This window comes from Corvus kubaryi, unplaced genomic scaffold (genome assembly GCF_017639235.1).
Source record: "Corvus kubaryi isolate FWS band 111438036 unplaced genomic scaffold, C.kubaryi_AGA036_p1.0 133, whole genome shotgun sequence".
In the NCBI taxonomy this organism is placed as follows: domain Eukaryota; kingdom Metazoa; phylum Chordata; class Aves; order Passeriformes; family Corvidae; genus Corvus; species Corvus kubaryi.
Genome location: NW_024580667.1, coordinates 4,503,680 through 4,520,043, shown reverse-complemented (window position 1 = coordinate 4,520,043; position 16,364 = coordinate 4,503,680). Strand labels below are relative to the sequence as shown.

Here is a 16,364-nt window from a genome sequence, read left to right as displayed (position 1 = left end):
AGAAAAAATATCGCGGTGACCTTTTCCTCTCCGTCTCCCCCACTCTCCCTTTCAGACTCTGGTTCCTGAGCTCGCAGGGAGCCTGAGCGGCTGTCTAGACCGATCTATCACAGACGGACAAACAATACCAGGAGAAGCCCCTGCCCGGTCCCTCAGCCTCCGCCACTCACCTTAGAAATGGCGAAGAACAGAAAAGTGACCGCGATACAATCCTCCCCGGTATATTTATAGCCTTCCACACAGCCCACCTTCATGCCTGACAAATGAGATTTTGTCTGCTCTCTCAACGTACGCTCCAATAAACACACACACTTTTTTTTTTTTTTTTTTTTTTTTTTTTTTTTTTTTTTGGTGTCTTGTTTGTTTTTTGTAACATTCCCGGCTCGTCCCTCCGATCTCGGGGCGGGCAAGGGCCCACCACGCCCGTGCGTGACGGCAGGTTTGATAGCGGGGGCGGGAGGGACTAGGGGAGCAATAGGAGTCCCGGTCACTCGTCCATATACAACCTCCCAAGCTGGAAGCTTCAATGTCCGTATTCATCACGCCCCTTCGCACCCAGCCCCCCTCACCTGAAGTGCTCCCTGGTCCGTGCCAGCCCTCCAGGTTGCGTATTAAAGAGGTATACGGGGCGAGGAGCCGGAGGTCCAACGCTGCAAAAGGCTGGGGAATAACTAATGAGCTGTGCAGCCCATTGATCCGGTGCATACTTCCTAATTAACTCTGAGTCACCTATTTGTGACAGCAATTCAAAGAACTGCACCAGGGATAAACTGCAACCCCGGCGCGCGAAGGCAACCCGGCGGGGGGGGCGGGGAGAGAAGAGGCGGCGGGCGGGTGGGGGGGAGCTGGGGGAGGAATTTGCTCCTAATCCTCCTAAAAGCAATTAGGGTGCGCGCTGCGCGGGCTACCTCTCGGGAATAAAAAAAAAAAAAAAAAGAAAGGGGGAAAAAAAAACCACCCAGCGGCTCCAACAGCAGAACCGAAAGGAAATGAATCGGTGTGTCGCAAGGGCGACAGCACCGGGCTCCAGACAGACAGACAAGCCCCAGCATCTCGGGGACGAAAGTCGGCGAGAGCGGCGGCCAGAGGAAGCGGAACGCCGGGCTCGGCGGGCAGCGGCGCGCACGGAGCCGCGGGAGGAGCGCGGGCGGCGGTGACCCGGGAGCGGCGGAGCCACTGGCGGGGGGTGCGGGCGCTGCCCGGGGGACCCAGACCCCGCACCGCCCGCCTGCTCTCGCCCCCAGCTTTGTTCCCAAGCGGCTCTGGCGGGGCATTGCTCTTCCCGGCCGCCCCCCGCGGTAGGGCCACGGGGAGGGGGCGGGGAAAACAAAAGTTAATAGAAACCTTTGGAAAATCCGGGCTTGGCTACGTGGTGCGGGTTGGGCTCCCCCCGCCCCCCCCCCCCGCTTTTTTAATGCAAACACGAATACAAAAGCTGCGGGCTCTAAAGAGCAGATGAAAGCAATGAACGGAGTTTCTGGAAAAGATTCATTAGTGGGAATTAATGCTGCGAGGAGCTCCGAGGCGATACCATTAAAGTCAGTCCCCACACTTTGTCAGTTTTACACTGCTCACTATGGTCGGGGCTTTTTTTTTTTCTTGTCGGGGTAGATGGGGGAGGTGCTCTTCGCCTTCCCCTCGCCCCCTCTGCGATCACCAAACCCGGGATCCGACAGACATCGCGGAAACGAGAGGGAGGGAGGGAGGGAGGAAGGAGGGGAAAAAAAAAAAAAAACAAAACCCCAACATACACACATCGAGAAAGAAAGAGGAACGTGAACGCTCCGCAGCCCTCGCCCCCGGACTCGCTCCGCGAACATCAAATGCATGCCTCATATGCTGCGCAGAGCCGCCCCACTTGGCCCTGGCTTCACAAAGCAGCCTCCGCTGCCTCCCCGCCTGGCCGTCCCCCTCCGGCCGGCCCTTTGATGGCAAGCCCCGAGCCTCCCTCCGGCTCGCTCACCCAACTCCAAACTACATTTTCGGGCTGACAAAACTTCCGTGTCACGCCGGACCTCACGCCAGCACAGCTCCGCGCACGGGAAAGCCCCGGGCCGCCCTGTCCCACGTGCGCCGCGGCGCCCGCCCCGCCGGGGCGGAGGGACAGGGGGGAGCAGCGCCTCAGGTTCTCCTGGCGGGGACAAGGCAGCCAGCAGCGGGCTCTCCCGGCGGGAAGAAGGCAGCCGGCAGCGGGATTTCCCCGCCGCTCACCTGCCTGCCGCCGCCGGACTGCGCGCTGCTGTCGGCGGGGAGCGCGGAGCCCGGCCCGGGAGCTCTCCCCGCTCCGCGAGCCGGCAGCGCCGCTCCTTGCTCGCCCCGTCCCACGGGAACCCCCGTAATGCCGCTGCTCCGGAGCCTTCCCAATCACAAAGTGCGAGACGACGAGAACACCGCCACCACTCCCCACACGGGCGCACCGGAGCCGACAACGCGACCGGGTGCTTCCCCCCGCCTCCACTGCCCCAAACAGGCATCTTCACAAGCAACTGCCTCCAAACTTCCCCTCCGACACCGCAGCCCCGGAGGCGCTCCGCTAGACCCTCCTGCCCCCGCCGCCGCCCGCCCGCCACTCCCGCCCGAGCCCCGCTGCCCCGCGCCGTAACTTTCTGCCGCGCCGCCGCTCTGCCTTCCCCGCGGCCGGCCGAGGGGAGCCCCGCGACCGCCCCGTCACCGCGGGACTCGGCGGCGGCGCTTCCGCACGGGAGCTGTTCGCGGAGCGGAACACTGACCTTCCTGCCGCGCCGCGGGGCTGTGGCGTGCGCGGTCCGAGACGCGGGTCCCCACACCGTCGCCTGGCCCTGCTGCTCTCCCTGGAAGGGCAGCCCCGTCGGGGGTGGGAGGAAGAGGCGAGAAAAGTTTCACGATCCCTCTCCCCCTCTCCGTGGGTGCGTGTGTCGCGGCTTGCCCCAGCGCGGGCGGGTCGGGGAAGGGGCGCGGAAAGACCAGGGAGCTGCGGGGCGCGGGGGGCAGGAGCGTGGCCACCCTCTGCGCCGACGGGGCAGGTGCCCGCGGGAAGGGCTTTGCTCCTCGGCTCGGCTGGGATCAGCAGCGGGAGTGGGAGCGGCAGCCCGCGATGCTCATTCCGGCTGCCGGCTCTGGTTTGGCAGCGCCATGTTGCTGGCTTGCTCCGGGCGAAGTTCCTGCGCTGGCGAGCGCGGCGCTCCCCACATCTCGCCCGCGCCGCCGTCTCCCGTGCCCTGGCCGCCGCGGCTTTGTGTGTGTGTGGCTGGGGATTTAATTCTCCTCCTCCTCCTCTTCTCCTCCTCTCTCTCTTTTTTTCTCCCTCCCCCCCCCCCCCTCCCCTCTTTAGTCCGCCGGGAAAGCCGCTCTTCCTCACCTTGCCGCTGGGAGACCGGGCTCCGTCTGCTGCACGCTGCGCTCCCCTCGCATCCCCCCTCCCTCTCTCCCTCCTCCTCCTCCTCCTCCTCCAGCCGTCGCCTCCCCTCCCTTCCCCTCCCCCCGGGCAGGCGCTGCACCGAGGGAGCCGCCGCCAGCAGCAGCAGCGGCAGCAGCGCCGCCACCGCTTTTTCCCTCAGCAAGTTTCCCCCTCCCCTGGCTGCGTTTCCCTGCTCAGGCAGGGCTCGCCCGGCCGCTCGCCCGCTTCCCCCCTTGCCCTGACTAATTGATTTGCCCCCCCTCGCCGCGCCGCCAGCCCCTCGCCCGGCTGGCACAGGTCGATGCCAAGCTGCGGCGCCCCGGGGGGGGACTCCGCGCTCCCCGGCCGGCAGGAGGGGAAAGCCGCCCCCCCCGCCCCGCCGATACTCCCCTCTCTCGCTACCCAGAAGGCCAGTGGAGAACCGCAATTACCATAAAGCTCCGTTCACTCCGCTCCGCCAAGCTGTCAAAACCCCGGCGGCGGCGGCGCTGCCAGACATCGCTGCGAGCCTCCGCGGCGGGTCGCGCCGCGCTGCCACCCCCCGCCACCCCGCTCGCCCCCGGCCCCTCCGCCGGGCGCCCCCGGCTCCCCCGCCCCGCTCCCCCCGTGCTCCGCGCGGCGCCCGGGATACCCCTCCGGCGATGCAGCCCGCGCCCCCAGTCACACCCGCCGGCTCCGGGTTCCCCCCGTCGCGCAAAGGCATCCCCGCTCCCTCAGGACCTGCCGAGGGCTCGCAGCCGTCGTAACCCTCCGCAGGGGTCACACTACGCGCGGACCCTTTCGGCCGCAGCCTCCTACACTCGGGGAGGGGGGTGTGTCGCCCCTCGACCCCGGGGCCCCTCTCTGGTCCCACCCGCCGCCCCCAACTTCGCGTGGTCCGCGGCTCGGCCGCGCTGATTTCCGCGCTTCCTCCCGGTCCGCTTCTCCGAGCTCTGAATCGGGATGGGAAAAAAAGCCACTCGTTTGTCAACGTCTGCATTGCGGGGGGCGGGGGGGGCCGAGGGGGACCTTATTAAAGCGCGTTTTCGCCTGATCCGGCTTTGGCAGCCCTTAACGCGCTTTTTACCCGGTGTGAGCAGTGTGGCAACCCGGGGTGGGGTGAACGACTGAAGCGCCGTTTCCCTCGCTGGCATTTCCACGGCTGCTTTAAGATTTCTGCCCGGATCGTGGAGCCCTTTAATCTCCGGGTTGGTAGTTATCGGCTGCATCTATTTACTTTGGCAAGGCAACTTTTAGCTCGGCGAGCTCGACTCGTAAATTTTACGTTCATAACGCCCATCCCCGCTGATACTCCCAGGTTTGGTCCTGCAGAGCCCGCGGCGTGGAAGCTCCCGGGGCGGCCCCGGCCTCAGGGGCAGGCGGGCTCACGGCCCACTGCTCCCCCGCACCTCCCGGCGCCTTCCCGGGGAAGCGGGAGTTCTGCCACCTCAGCGCCGCTGGCGCCGCATCGAGCCCTTCTCGCCGCCGCTCCGTGTGGGAGCGACTGCCAGCCAAACGCCAGGAGATTAACGCGGACAGTTTGCCCCGGGGGAGATTTTTAATCGCCTCGTTCAGGACCCTGCGCGAAAAGGCTGTGGAGACGCTACGAGCTGCAAAATCTTCCCTCACTGAGGGCGCCGGAGCAGCAAGCAGGGCGATGGGAATTCAACGCCAGAGCACGACGCCCGGGGCTGCCTGCCTGCTCTGCGCCGCCGCTGCTTATCTCTGAAGATGGGAAAATAAGAGTTCCCTAAAGTTGTCCCTACTAAAGCTCCCCCCCTCCCCCGCCCCAAATCTAGAAGCCTGTAATCGAAAAGCTACACTACGTCTGGGGAAAAAAAAAGTGGGGGTCGCCCAATGCTCGGGAAAAGGACACAGAGTCCAGAGAAAAGCACACACACATCCCATACATACACACATGCACCCGGGTCACGGCCAGAGGGTTGGCATTTCATGAAACTGCCATCACAGGCTTTGGAGTTTCACTACGTCTCTTAAAAAACTCGCCTGTCTCAAAGCAGAAGTGAAATATCCACCATCTGAAACCCGAAACGGCAGCCGCACCACTTCAGCTTCCTCGCAGGGGAGCCCCGGGAGCCGCCGAGTACGGGGAACGGGCTGCGGTCCCACTGTGCTGGCCGACGGGGAGCACGGCCCTGGGTAGCGGCCGGGTTTGATCCTGGCGCGGCGGGCCACGCATCTGAAAAGGCTCCCACACGTTTTTTTAATCTCCAATAACAAGCAGAAGGACACCTGGCCTATTACGCTGTAAAGCTATTTTTTATAAAGATGTTTTAGGGCTAGACATTAAAAGTTATTAGACTGAACACACGTGAGTTACAGGCACACAGCTGGAGGGGAGGCCTCTGTTGGATTTTTTTTTTCCCCCTTTCCTAGGAAAACCTCATTAAAATTGCTTCTTTCGATATGAAAGCAGAACTAGCGAGCTTCCTGGCGAGGTGGCCGCAGCCGCGGGTTCCCGGCTTCATTGATCTGGGCTTTGTCTCTTCCCACAGGTGTGGATCTGCGGTGCCAGCGGCCCGCACTTGCATCACAAAAGTCGCCCGATTCCCTTCCCCTGGGCTGCGAAGTCCGGATCACAAGTGTGTGCCTAGAGCATGGGGCTGAGTGCTTGGGGCAGGGGTGGTTGTTTTTTTGTTTTTCACTAATGACTTAAAAGTTATCTCGGGGTAAACTTGCTCCGCTTTTATTTTTAACCGTAAACTTTCTTTGTGAACGCAGCTTCCTTCGTGGCGGGGAGGAACAGACTCGCGCTTGTTCGCCTCTGTGCCTTTTTTGTTCCCTGGGTCCCCGAGCTTTGCAGCGGGAGGCTGGCGACTCCCGGCGAAGACATTGGGGCTTCAGTTCGCTCCTCCCGCGGCCTGCCCCGGCCGGCTGCGCGCCCCGCCGCCTTCCCCAGCCCGGGTCCGGCGGGCACCGCCGAGCTAACCCCGGAAAATTCAAAGCATGCTCTTGCCTTGCGGATTACCGGGCGGCCTCCCCCCCTCCCACACGCCCCGGAGGGAGCTGACCCCCGGGTCAGGCCGCTGCACACTGCTCTCTCCCCGGGAGGGGAGGGGAGGGCTCCGCGCTGTCGCTGCTGTTGCGGCCGCCGAGGAGCCGGGAGAGGATGCGCTCGCAAAAACGGCTGCTCCGATAATGCTAAGTACTTAACCTCCTCGTAAAGACAAATCCATTGTTAATGGCAGAATAGGCTTCTCGCAGGAGGCTTCCAAGTGGGATGGCTTTATGCCGGCTCTCATTTACCTCCAGCGCCGCCTCTAATTGGAAGCTTCCCCGCGCCCCCGACCCACGCACCTCAGAAAGTTGGGGGTTAAACCGCAGGAGTGGCGAGGCCGGGCCCTGGCCGCCATCCACGGCCTGCTCCCCTGATCACCAAACGGAAACCAGAGCACGCAGGTCCTTCGGGCACGGGAAATGAGACAGAGGGGAGATGGGTGCTGCGAAGGTAAAATGAATTAATGCGAGCGAGGTGCTCAGACAGCCTGGTGATGAGTGCTAGGGAAAGCCTATAAATAACAGATCACTGTCCTAAGCTCTGAATTGCCCTGCTTGAGTGTGTCTTAAATCAGACCTTTATCATTGGTTATTGTAAGGCTATTTTTAATGGAAGTGTAGAAATCTGAATAACAAAACAAGACAAGCCTCAATTGGCGTTATACAGGGTCTGCAGCGCTTTCAGACCTGACACGGCATCAGCATATTGTTACACCGCCATGCAAACTCCCCGTGCAATCAAAGCGGTTTTGCATAGCAGAAGTACTACAATTTTATTTCGTAGTTCAGGGCTACTCTGTTGACAGGAGATCCATAATTTTCTCTCCCTCTCCCCAGAAGAGCCCGAAACGCGCTCGGTTCACGGACTAAGCGCCGCTATCTTTCTTACAAAGGCAAATGACAAATCGCTCTGGTTGCGTTTGCTTCGCTCCGCACCCCTTCCCCGCTCCACGGAACAGCAGAGATGCCCGCGACCCTCCGGCCCCCGCTCGCCGCCCGGACCGGACAGCCCGCGAGGGACAGGCAGACAAACACTCGCACTGTCGGCCTGCCCCCAGCCGGGGAGCTCGGCCTGCCTGCCGCGCCCGGGAGAAGCGCTCGCCGGGCCCGGACAGAGCTCGGAGCGGAGGGCGCAGCGCCGACCCACCGGGGCTCGATGCACGGCCCGGGCCCGGTCTGGGGAAGGAGGGCGGCAGCCCAGCTGTAAGAGGAGGGCAGGCTGGCTGCGAGCTGCCCCCTCCACCTCTCCCACTTGCATACCACGGCCATTTTGTCTGCTTGCGGCGCGCCCGTGTGTGTGTGTGTGTCCCCGTCCCCCGCCCCCGCCCTGTCCCCTCGGGCTGCTGCGGGCGCTGCCCCGGGTGCAGGGGCCGGGCCGTGCCGGCGGTGGGGCCGGCGGGGCAGGCGGAGGTGAAAGGCGGGCAGCCCCGGCGGCTCCTGCGAGCGGAGAGATGCAGCCGCTAGGCAAGGCCCTGCAGGGGAGGGGGCGTGCGCCGCACAAGTCTGGAGAGGAGTAAAAATAGCGCCGGCGAGGTTGTCGCTCTCCTCGCCTCCCCCCAGCCCAGCGGGGGGCAGCGGTGGGGCTCGGCGGGAGGGCGGCGTGGAGGGCTCAGGGGGCGAACAGGAGCGGGAGCCAGACAAAACCCCGGCCCGGCGGAAAGCGACGGGGGCGAGGTTGAGCCTTCGCCTTTGAAGGCGATGCGCGGGAGCTGGAGGCTACAACCCCTTTTCCCGGTGGGGTCCCTGAGCCCCGGGGGGCGCGGACTGCGGCCCGTCCCCGTCCCTCGGCGGCCTGGGGAGGAGCAGCAGCGAGCGGTGGCTTGGCGGAGGAACAGAAGCCACCGTGCTCCCGAGTTTAAACATAATACGGCGGCCGGGGGAACCGCCATGGTTTGAAGGTGTGTTTGTGCAGACTACAGCTTGTATGTTAATAATTGGATACAGTCGATGAATCACCTCCGTCCTCCTTCTGGTTTTGTTTTTGTGTTGTGTTTTGTTTCGAAGGGGGTGGGGAGGGAAAGCGAGGAGACGGTGGCTCGGCGCTGAATACCAATTCCGAGCCCGGGTTCATAAACACTGGGGTTATTCAGTCCGCCCCAGAGGTGACAGCGAAGGCCTCCGCCGCCCTCCGCGCCCGCGCCCCGCGGCGCAGCCCCCGGGCTCGCCGGCGTGCCGAGCGGGATTTGCGCCCCGGCTGGAAGCCCGGCAGCGGCGGGTGGCTCGTCGGGGTGCATACATATGAAATGAGAGCCTGCAACATCAAAGCAGCAGCAGAGCGAGGGCAGGGAGGGGCTCTCGGTGCGTACACGTGTGTACCTTTCCAGAGAAAAGCCCCTAATTTTTCAAATCGGACCGACCCCCCCCAGCCCCTTCACTCGTATGGCAGACACGCGGAGAGATTCTTTAGTCCTGTACTTGACACTTCACAGTGTTTTTAGCAATTAAGGCGAGAGGGGGGTGGGTATAAAGATAAGCCACTTTTTCGCCCTGCAAGTGTGAAAGATAAGATAACAGTAAGCTGGGGCAAAACGTCTGCTTACAACCTCCCCCCAGCGATTCTGATCGGTCACCTCTTATCGCAGAAAATGTTCATTTCGAAAGCAGCTTCAAAAATCCAAGGGAAAATAAAAGTATTTTGCGTTCAGAAGTGCCATTTAAAACCCCGTCCTCACTTCATCTCTCTACATCGTCGTTCCCCCGCGCCCCCCTCCCCCCCCCGCCATCACGGCACCCAAACAAGGGCAGCAGCCGCTTCATAGAGCGCCTCTCGGAAGCCAAATCACGCAGGTAATCAGAGGACCGAAACCTGTCAGGCGCCGAGATTAGCGGCTCCCCGCCGCTCCCCGGCCGTGCCCGCTCGCCGTCCCCGTCGCAGGCGGGGGACCCGGCCCCTCGCTGGCCGTAGAGAGGGCAGAGACCTGCGGTAGGGAAAGCCCCGCGCCGGCCCCACAAGCCGCGGCGGGTGAGGCAAAGCGAGAGCCAGGCTGCCTTTCCCAGTTCGTTTCGCTGCAGCACCCCCGACGGCGACACTCCCCCAGCCCGGCCTGTCCCCAGCCAAGCTGCAGGATCCGCTGTGGGCGGCGGTGCTCGGCGTCGAGTCGGTTCTGATTCTGAGCCTCTCAGCCGCCCCCGCTCCCCGCTGCCCGGCAGGCAGAGGCGGAGGCCGTGTGCAGGCAGGGCGCCCGGTGCACACGGCGGTGGCTCTGCCCTCTGCGGCACCGGGCAAGGCCCCGCCGCGCCCGCCCCGAGGCCCGCGGGCAGGATGCGGGCGCTGTTCCGGCCCGGCACGGCGCGCCTGCCACGGCCACGGCCGGGGTTCCGCGCTGCTTCCCAGTCCCCCGGGGCCTCCCCTGGGCCCGGAGTTTCCCCCTCCCGTCCTTGAGCCGTCGGCACCTGCGATAAAACGAGATATCGAGTAGAAAAGGCTCCCCGACACCTTCCCGAGGGCAAGGCGCGGCAGCGCCGTGTCCTCGCTGCCCTGGGAAACCTCCACACGGGCCTCCACGCGAGGCAGCGGAGTGAGTGTGGCGTGGGGGTGTGTACGTCCCCTTGTCCGCCGGCAAAGACACATCGAGGGCACCGCACAGGAAACGTGATAGCAGCGACCCTGCGCTGCCCCAACGTGCTCAGGGCCGGAGCGGAGCCGGGGTGGCTCGGCGGGGAGCCAAGACGGTGGGGGGGCTTCCCTGGGTCGCCGCACCCCCGTCTCCTCCTGCCGCCCTTCTCAGAAACCCGTCGGTGCCGTGCTCTCGAAGTGAGTGGGTCAGCAGCTGATGACAAGGGGAAAAAAGAAGAGAGCGAGCGAGAGAGCGAAAAAAAAAACTCCCTCCCAAACCCTAGCCTGGCGCGATTACTCATCCCCAGAGTTCCCCTAAGTCAGAGAAACTTGGCGAAGTCCCAAGGCCGAGCCGTTAACACGGTCTGAGGCTCCCCGGGCACCTTCCGCCGCTGGGCCGGGGCCGAGGGGGCCGGGGCTGAGGGGGCCGGGGGCCAAGGCCATCGGGGAATGCACGTCCCCATCCTCGGCGCTGTTCGCGCTCGAGTTATTGTGGAGCGTTTTATCTTCACAGTCACATCGGCAGCTAACGAAGCTCGGCGGCTGCAGCCCACACGACTTTGGTTCTCTGCATTTATCCTTCAATAAAAGCCGATTCCTTTATTAGAAACAGGAGACGTGTCTCCTACCGCCCCTATCAAATCCCAACTGGCAAGGCGCAGCCGACACCTCCCCCTCAGCCCCCCCTGCCCGAGAGGGGCAGGCCGCACCACCCCATGGCCTACGTCCCCCCTCCCGCCGGACCCCCCACCGCGAGCATCCCGCACTCCCCCGCTTCAGCCCCCCCACGAACAGGGGCAGCCCTCATCCCCTTCCACCGGGGCGGCCAACGCCCCCTCCCCGTGATCCCTCCCGGGCAGGAGCAGCCGAGGCCAGCCGGCCCCTCCTGCCCCAAACAGCCCGCGCTGGCACGGGCAGCCGCCACCCCTCCCCTGCCAAATCAATCGCCCCCACCAGGCGCACCCACACGACTTTCGTTCCCCTGCATTTATCGTTCAATAAAAGTCGTTTCCTTTATTAGAAACAGAGGAGACGCTTCTCCCACCGCCCTCACCTCATGCCCCCTCCGCGGGCGCAGCCGGCGGCCCCCCTACCACGTCGCCCCCCGCCGAACGCGGACCGCCCCACCCCCCTCGCTCCCACCACCGCCGCCCCCTAAAAATAACAATAACAGTAATAACAATAATAACAGCCGTCGTCCCCAGCAGTCAGCACCCCCTCCACCGAGCTCAGCCCCCCCCTCCCCTTCCCTCTCAAATCCCCTATCGCTAGCGTCAGCCACCCGCGCCCCCCCCCCCCCCCCGCCCGCCTTTCCCCAGGCGCAGCCAACGACCCATCAAATCCCCTGGCCAGGCATGGCTCGGCCCCCGCCCGCCTCGCAGCCCCCCCGGGCACCGAGCAGGTCTGCGCGGCGGATGCTTGTGTGCGACTCCGATCGGAGCTGCCGCTCCATCGCTACCGGGCGGGGAACGTTTCCCCGGGCGCCGCCGGGAGAGCCGGCGCTCGGAGGATGCCAGCCCGCTTTGCCGTGCCGTGCCCCGCCGTGCTGTGCCGTGCCCCTCCTCCGCGGCGCGGAGCGCCCGGCGGAGATCTCCCCGCTGAGGAGGGGCCGGGAGGGAGCGCACTCTGTATCGCATTAAATTAATCGCTCGGCTCCGGAGGAGGCAGGTGATTCTGCCAAACACAATGAGGGGTTTGAGCGCTGCGGAATAAAGCGCTGTTCATGGGGCCGTGGGCGGCGGTGCCCGGCTCCACCGCGGGATCGCCGGCTCCCGGGCGATCTCGGCGCTGCTCCCCGCCGCCGGCCCCAGTGTGGGGAGCTCCAGCTCGGCGCACCCCACCCTCACCCTCGGGATGGATAAAGGGAGGGCGCGGAGGGGAAACGAGCAGCCGCCCTGGCAGCGGGGGAGCAGCAGCCCCTGGGGACGGGAGACGGGGGGTACGGGGGGTTGTAGCTAGCTTTCCACACCCTCCCCCCGCTGTGCGTCCCCTCGGGGGCGGCCCTTTGAGACTGAAGGGAGGGGGGGCCGGCCAGAATCAGCCTCCCGAGAGGAAGCAGGGGCCGAGTGACGGGGACCGCGCAGCTCGCCGTACAGGGCGCCGGAGAGCGCGGGGCCCCTGGGCGGCCTCCGGGCGGACGGTGCCGGGCGGGCGGCGCTGCCAGGGTTCAGGCGGTGGCAGGCGTTGTTTTCCTCGGAGAGCGGAGGAGGAGGAGGAAATCTCCGGGTTTTTAATGAGGGGGTGCAGAAGGGCTGAGCGCTGGGATTACACGGCGCGGAGACAGAGCTGCGGGCTAGTGTGTGCGCGCAGGGCTGGTAGTCTCCGCCCGTCTGCCTGCTAATCGCACGTTTTCCGCTGTTAAAAAGAAACCGAGACACTGTGGCCGAGCCCAGCGCTGTCTCTGTGACTGTGACATGAAAAGATGGCGCTCTCTCCCCTCCCCCAGCCTCCCTCTCGGTTTACACTTCCTCCCCAACAGCTTTTGCCTTCCAGTTTTTTAAAGCCCTCTTTGCTCCTTCCTTCCCCCCCTCTCCCCCGGCCGGATACCACCAGCTTCCCAGCCGGTCGGTGGGTCCCTCTGTTGCGACCAATTTTTTTTTCTTTTTTCTTTACCTCGCTATTTTCGCCTCTCCCTTTTCTCGGAAACCTCGATCTCTTTATGTCTCGCTCTTTTGTGAACTTCAGCGGCAGTTTGCAGGAGGCGGGGGGGAGGGGGGGAGGGAAAAGCGGGGAGGGGGCTACCCCGTCGCTTCTGCCCCCCATCCATGTCCTCCCTCTCCCCAGGGGCAGCGGGGGCAGGAAAGTGAGCCGGATCTAGGTGTGTGCGTGTCGGGGCGGGCAGCTGGGAGGCTCAGGGAGGTGCCTGCCCGCGCCGGCGACCTGGTCGCGCTGCGGTTGCCCTGGTCGCCACAGGAGCGCTCGCCGTGGGGGCGAGCCGCGCTGAAGCGATGCAGCGGGAGGCATGTCCGTCGGAGGAGTTTACCTGTCTAGAAACCTGCGCGCACCAAGGTGGTCCCGGCTCCCGGAGAGGGTCCACGGAACTGGCCGCGGCCCCGCTCCGAGGCAGGAGGGCTACTCCGCCGCCTTCCACATCACTTCTTGCGTTCATCAGCAGACCGCTCCTAAGTGCTAAGGGGTTTTTTTCTTTTTTTTTTTTTCCCTAAGCCTGCAAATTAAATTCAGCGCCGCTCTCCTATTTTAGTGTCTGTTATGTTAATTGCACTTAGCGCTGGGGCGCTGCTCGCCAGAGATGTATGAAGGCCTCGGAGATTAACCGCAGGCTCTTTCTCGGACTTTTCTGAGGCAGCAGCAAGTTCCGAGGGGCTAACAGGGAGTCTTCAAGATCCTATGTGCTCTCGGGGCGTGCCGCTGCTGGCCAGTACCTCTAAACTCGAGGCCAGCGACTCTCGGCTGGCAGGTCAGGCTGCCAGCAGCTCCCTGTGCGCCCGCAGATCTATTTGCGTAAGGATTTGCATTGCGGGACGACAGGTATTTTTCCTTCCCGTGGATGGTAAAAATGCAAAATTAGCGTGACTGTTTCTAGGCAGAGAAGCCACGACTACGTGATCTCGCTGAACCTGTCGGTTGTGCTCTCTGGAGCAGCAGGGAAACCGGACACCTTTATCAGTGACCCCCGGAGCCGTTCTCCCGGGAGTTTGCTGTATTTATCGCCATCTAACCCTGGGCAACCCGCAAGTGCCGTGTCACGGCCCTCTGCCCTGCCCGGGGATGTCCGTGTGGCCAGCTGTGCCCTGCGGTGGTACCCAGCCACTCCGGGAAGGAGCAGGCATGTGTGGCCTTTCCAGGCATGTCCCTTCTCCGGCATCTACTTCATCTATTCGTTATCAGGGGACAGCGTGTGGAGTGACTGAGCCTAATAAGTTGTCCACTTGTTCATTTCAGGAGCATTGATTTCTGGTTCCAAGGCACTCTGTTCTAGCTCTGGCTACAGCTGCGGGGCATTTCGCAGCTGGTCTTTCGCCTAGACAAATATCAGCGAGAATGTGAGCGTTATTAGCCACATAAATAAATCATTAACGTGCACACAAATGTTATTTTAGCATAACTTCCAGGGAGAAAATATCCCGGCGAGGCGTGCTACGCTGGACCGGCCTCGTCGCGGGCTGCCCGGCAGCGGCGGGCGGGGGTCGGCGCCCCCCCGACACGGAGAGGCACGGTTCTCCGGCTCCCGATTGAACATTAACAGGGCCGGCCGGCGTGGCACGGCCGCAGGGCCTTGCTTCGCAGACCTTTGTCTGCTCTCCCGAGGCCGGGCGAGGACGCTGGGCGCTTTACTCCCCAAACGCGACGGCACTAATGAGATTACCGCCCGGCTGGGGCTGGGAAGCGCCGAGGCGGCGGGCAGAGCCCGGCCCGGCCCGGCCGCTGCGCCTCGTTAGCGCGGAGCCCACGGCTGGAACGATATTTGCTTTTGGCCTCCCGCGAAGGGCCGGCGGCTCCCCCCGTGCCCCGGCGGCGGCGAGCGGGGAGCGGCAGCCGCCGCCGCCCGGGCCGCGCTCGCCCTGCCCCGCGGAATCCCGCGGGTGCCAGTAAAGCCCTGCCTGGGAGCCCTGCCAAGGCGGTCTCGCTTTGATATTCCGCGCCACGGCCGCTCCTCCGCTTGCTCCTAATCACGCAAATGCGAGCTTGCCCCGGCACTCTCCATAATAAACACTGAGCGCGTTTCGCTGGGCTCCCAAAGTAAATAGTGTATCGGAGAAGCGGGGCTGCGCTGGGAAGCTGAAATCTTCCACTTTTTCGCACTTAGCAACAGACTGAGGCGTCGTGCGCGCCCTCCCCGAGCCAGGCTCGGTGTGATTTACTTTCTGGTTGCAATGCAGATATTCACTTGTCAGTTCAAGGGCAGGACAGAAACTGTGCAAGCAGAGTCTTGTGAACGGAAATCTCCCATTTACGAGGTTCTGCTCCAGCACCAAAAGCCACCCTCCAGCACCTTTGTTCTGCATGCAGCTGCTTTTACACACACACACCCCCTCCGCCCTCCACCCAGCCACATCACCATCCAAGCCTTCTTCCCGCGTCTCACTCCTCAGATGGATTCTCAGTCTTTTCCCGACTGACCCTGGGGGAGCAAGGGGGAGGGAGCCCGGGAGAGGTTGATGATGAATGACAAGGCAAATGATAAGAGCCGAAGCGACAGCAAAAGCAAACAGAAGTGGTCTCTCGCAGGGCCCAGAGCCGTCCGCGGCCACGGGAGTTGTGCCTGTGCCATGAAGGCAGGGTTGGCCTCCGCAGGCCGCCCGGCTTCTCCGGGGCGAGATAAACACATTTCGGTCACGTGGTGAGCCTATACGGTGCCATGCTCCTATTTGCCTTCCCCGCTCGCTTTTCGCTTTTCATAATAACATGCCATCCGCCAGCCAGCTCCGAGGCTAACCTCACCTCCCTGGAGCCCGGCCAGCCCGCCCGGGCCCAGCCGTGCAGGGAGAAGCCGCGACTCCCGTGGGGAAGTTGCACCCCGGCCTGGGGCTGGCAGCAGCCCAAGCCAGAGCTGGGGAGGCGTCCGGCTGCATCCCGGTTTGGGGCTGGAACGGGAGCTGGCTGCACGGGGGCGGGAGCAGGGGCCAGGACTGGCCACATCCCCAGGACAGGGCTCAGGAAGAGCGCGGTGTCCCCGCAGGGTGGAGTTTCGCCCGGGGACCGCAGGTGCGGGGCGTGTGCGGGTGGTGCCGGCTTCAGGGCGGGGGGAACCCGCGCATCTCCGTCAGGATCGTCCGGGCGTAGAATAGGCTCCGAAGAGGGGAGGGGGGAACGGGGCACCCGCGGCGAGACGCCAGCTTTGCCTTTTTAAAATGGCTGAAAAGGGTGTCCCCGGGCATCCCCTTCCCGGTAGCAGTAGCGGCGAACCCCGTCGCCCCGAGCACCGCGGGCGCCGGTGGCAGCCCCGGTTGGTTACGGGAACAATGAGCCACCGCGGGCGCGCCCGGTGCCTCCCCGCTGCCGGGGCCGGCCGGGGGCAGCGCCGCGGGGCCGGGGGTGCAGGCGGCGGGGGAGGCGTTGGGGGGGAGCGGGAGGCTGGAGCCGGCCAAGTGCCCCCCCCGCCCGGCGGAACGAGCGTGCCGTTTAATCCCTTTATCCCCGCTCGCTGGTGGCAGTGCGAGCCGCCGGGCCGGGAGCCACCCGCCAGCCGCCGGGGAGGCAGCGTGCTGGCTCGGCGCCGCAGATGTCGCGGGGTGGGAGCAGGGAGCCGACCCCCAGCGGCACCACCTCCACAATGGCAGCAGCCCCCGGGGACCCGGGCACCGCTTGGCCGCACACCGGGGCGTTCGCACCCCTTCGGAGCCCCCGAGGGTTTCCTGCCGTCGGGCACCGCAGCCGTGCCCCAGCACCCACCCTGCTCGGGGCCCGGCCACCTCCGTATCTCGTGCCCGGGGCAGGCCTCTCTTCTCTCCCCGCGGGAGCACGGTCTGCAAC

General features: G+C 64.3%; 1 protein-coding gene across 8 annotated transcripts in view; it reads right to left on the bottom strand.

Moving 5' to 3' along the window:
• The window catches only part of BCOR (BCL6 corepressor), an 82,238-nt gene that overhangs the window by 55,466 nt on the left and 10,408 nt on the right, over positions 1 to 16,364 (bottom strand). For 2 of the 8 annotated variants that reach the window (XM_042035074.1, XM_042035094.1), the window contains exon 1: positions 2,730 to 3,293. The exons of 1 other annotated variant lie outside the window; for it this stretch is intronic. The gene's annotated coding sequence lies outside the window, so the exon portion shown is untranslated. Of the gene's footprint in view, positions 1 to 2,729; positions 3,297 to 3,337; positions 3,408 to 16,364 lie in introns of those variants that run through there. 5 more of the 8 variants (XM_042035056.1, XM_042035039.1, XM_042035085.1 and 2 more) reach the window with 5 other exon arrangements.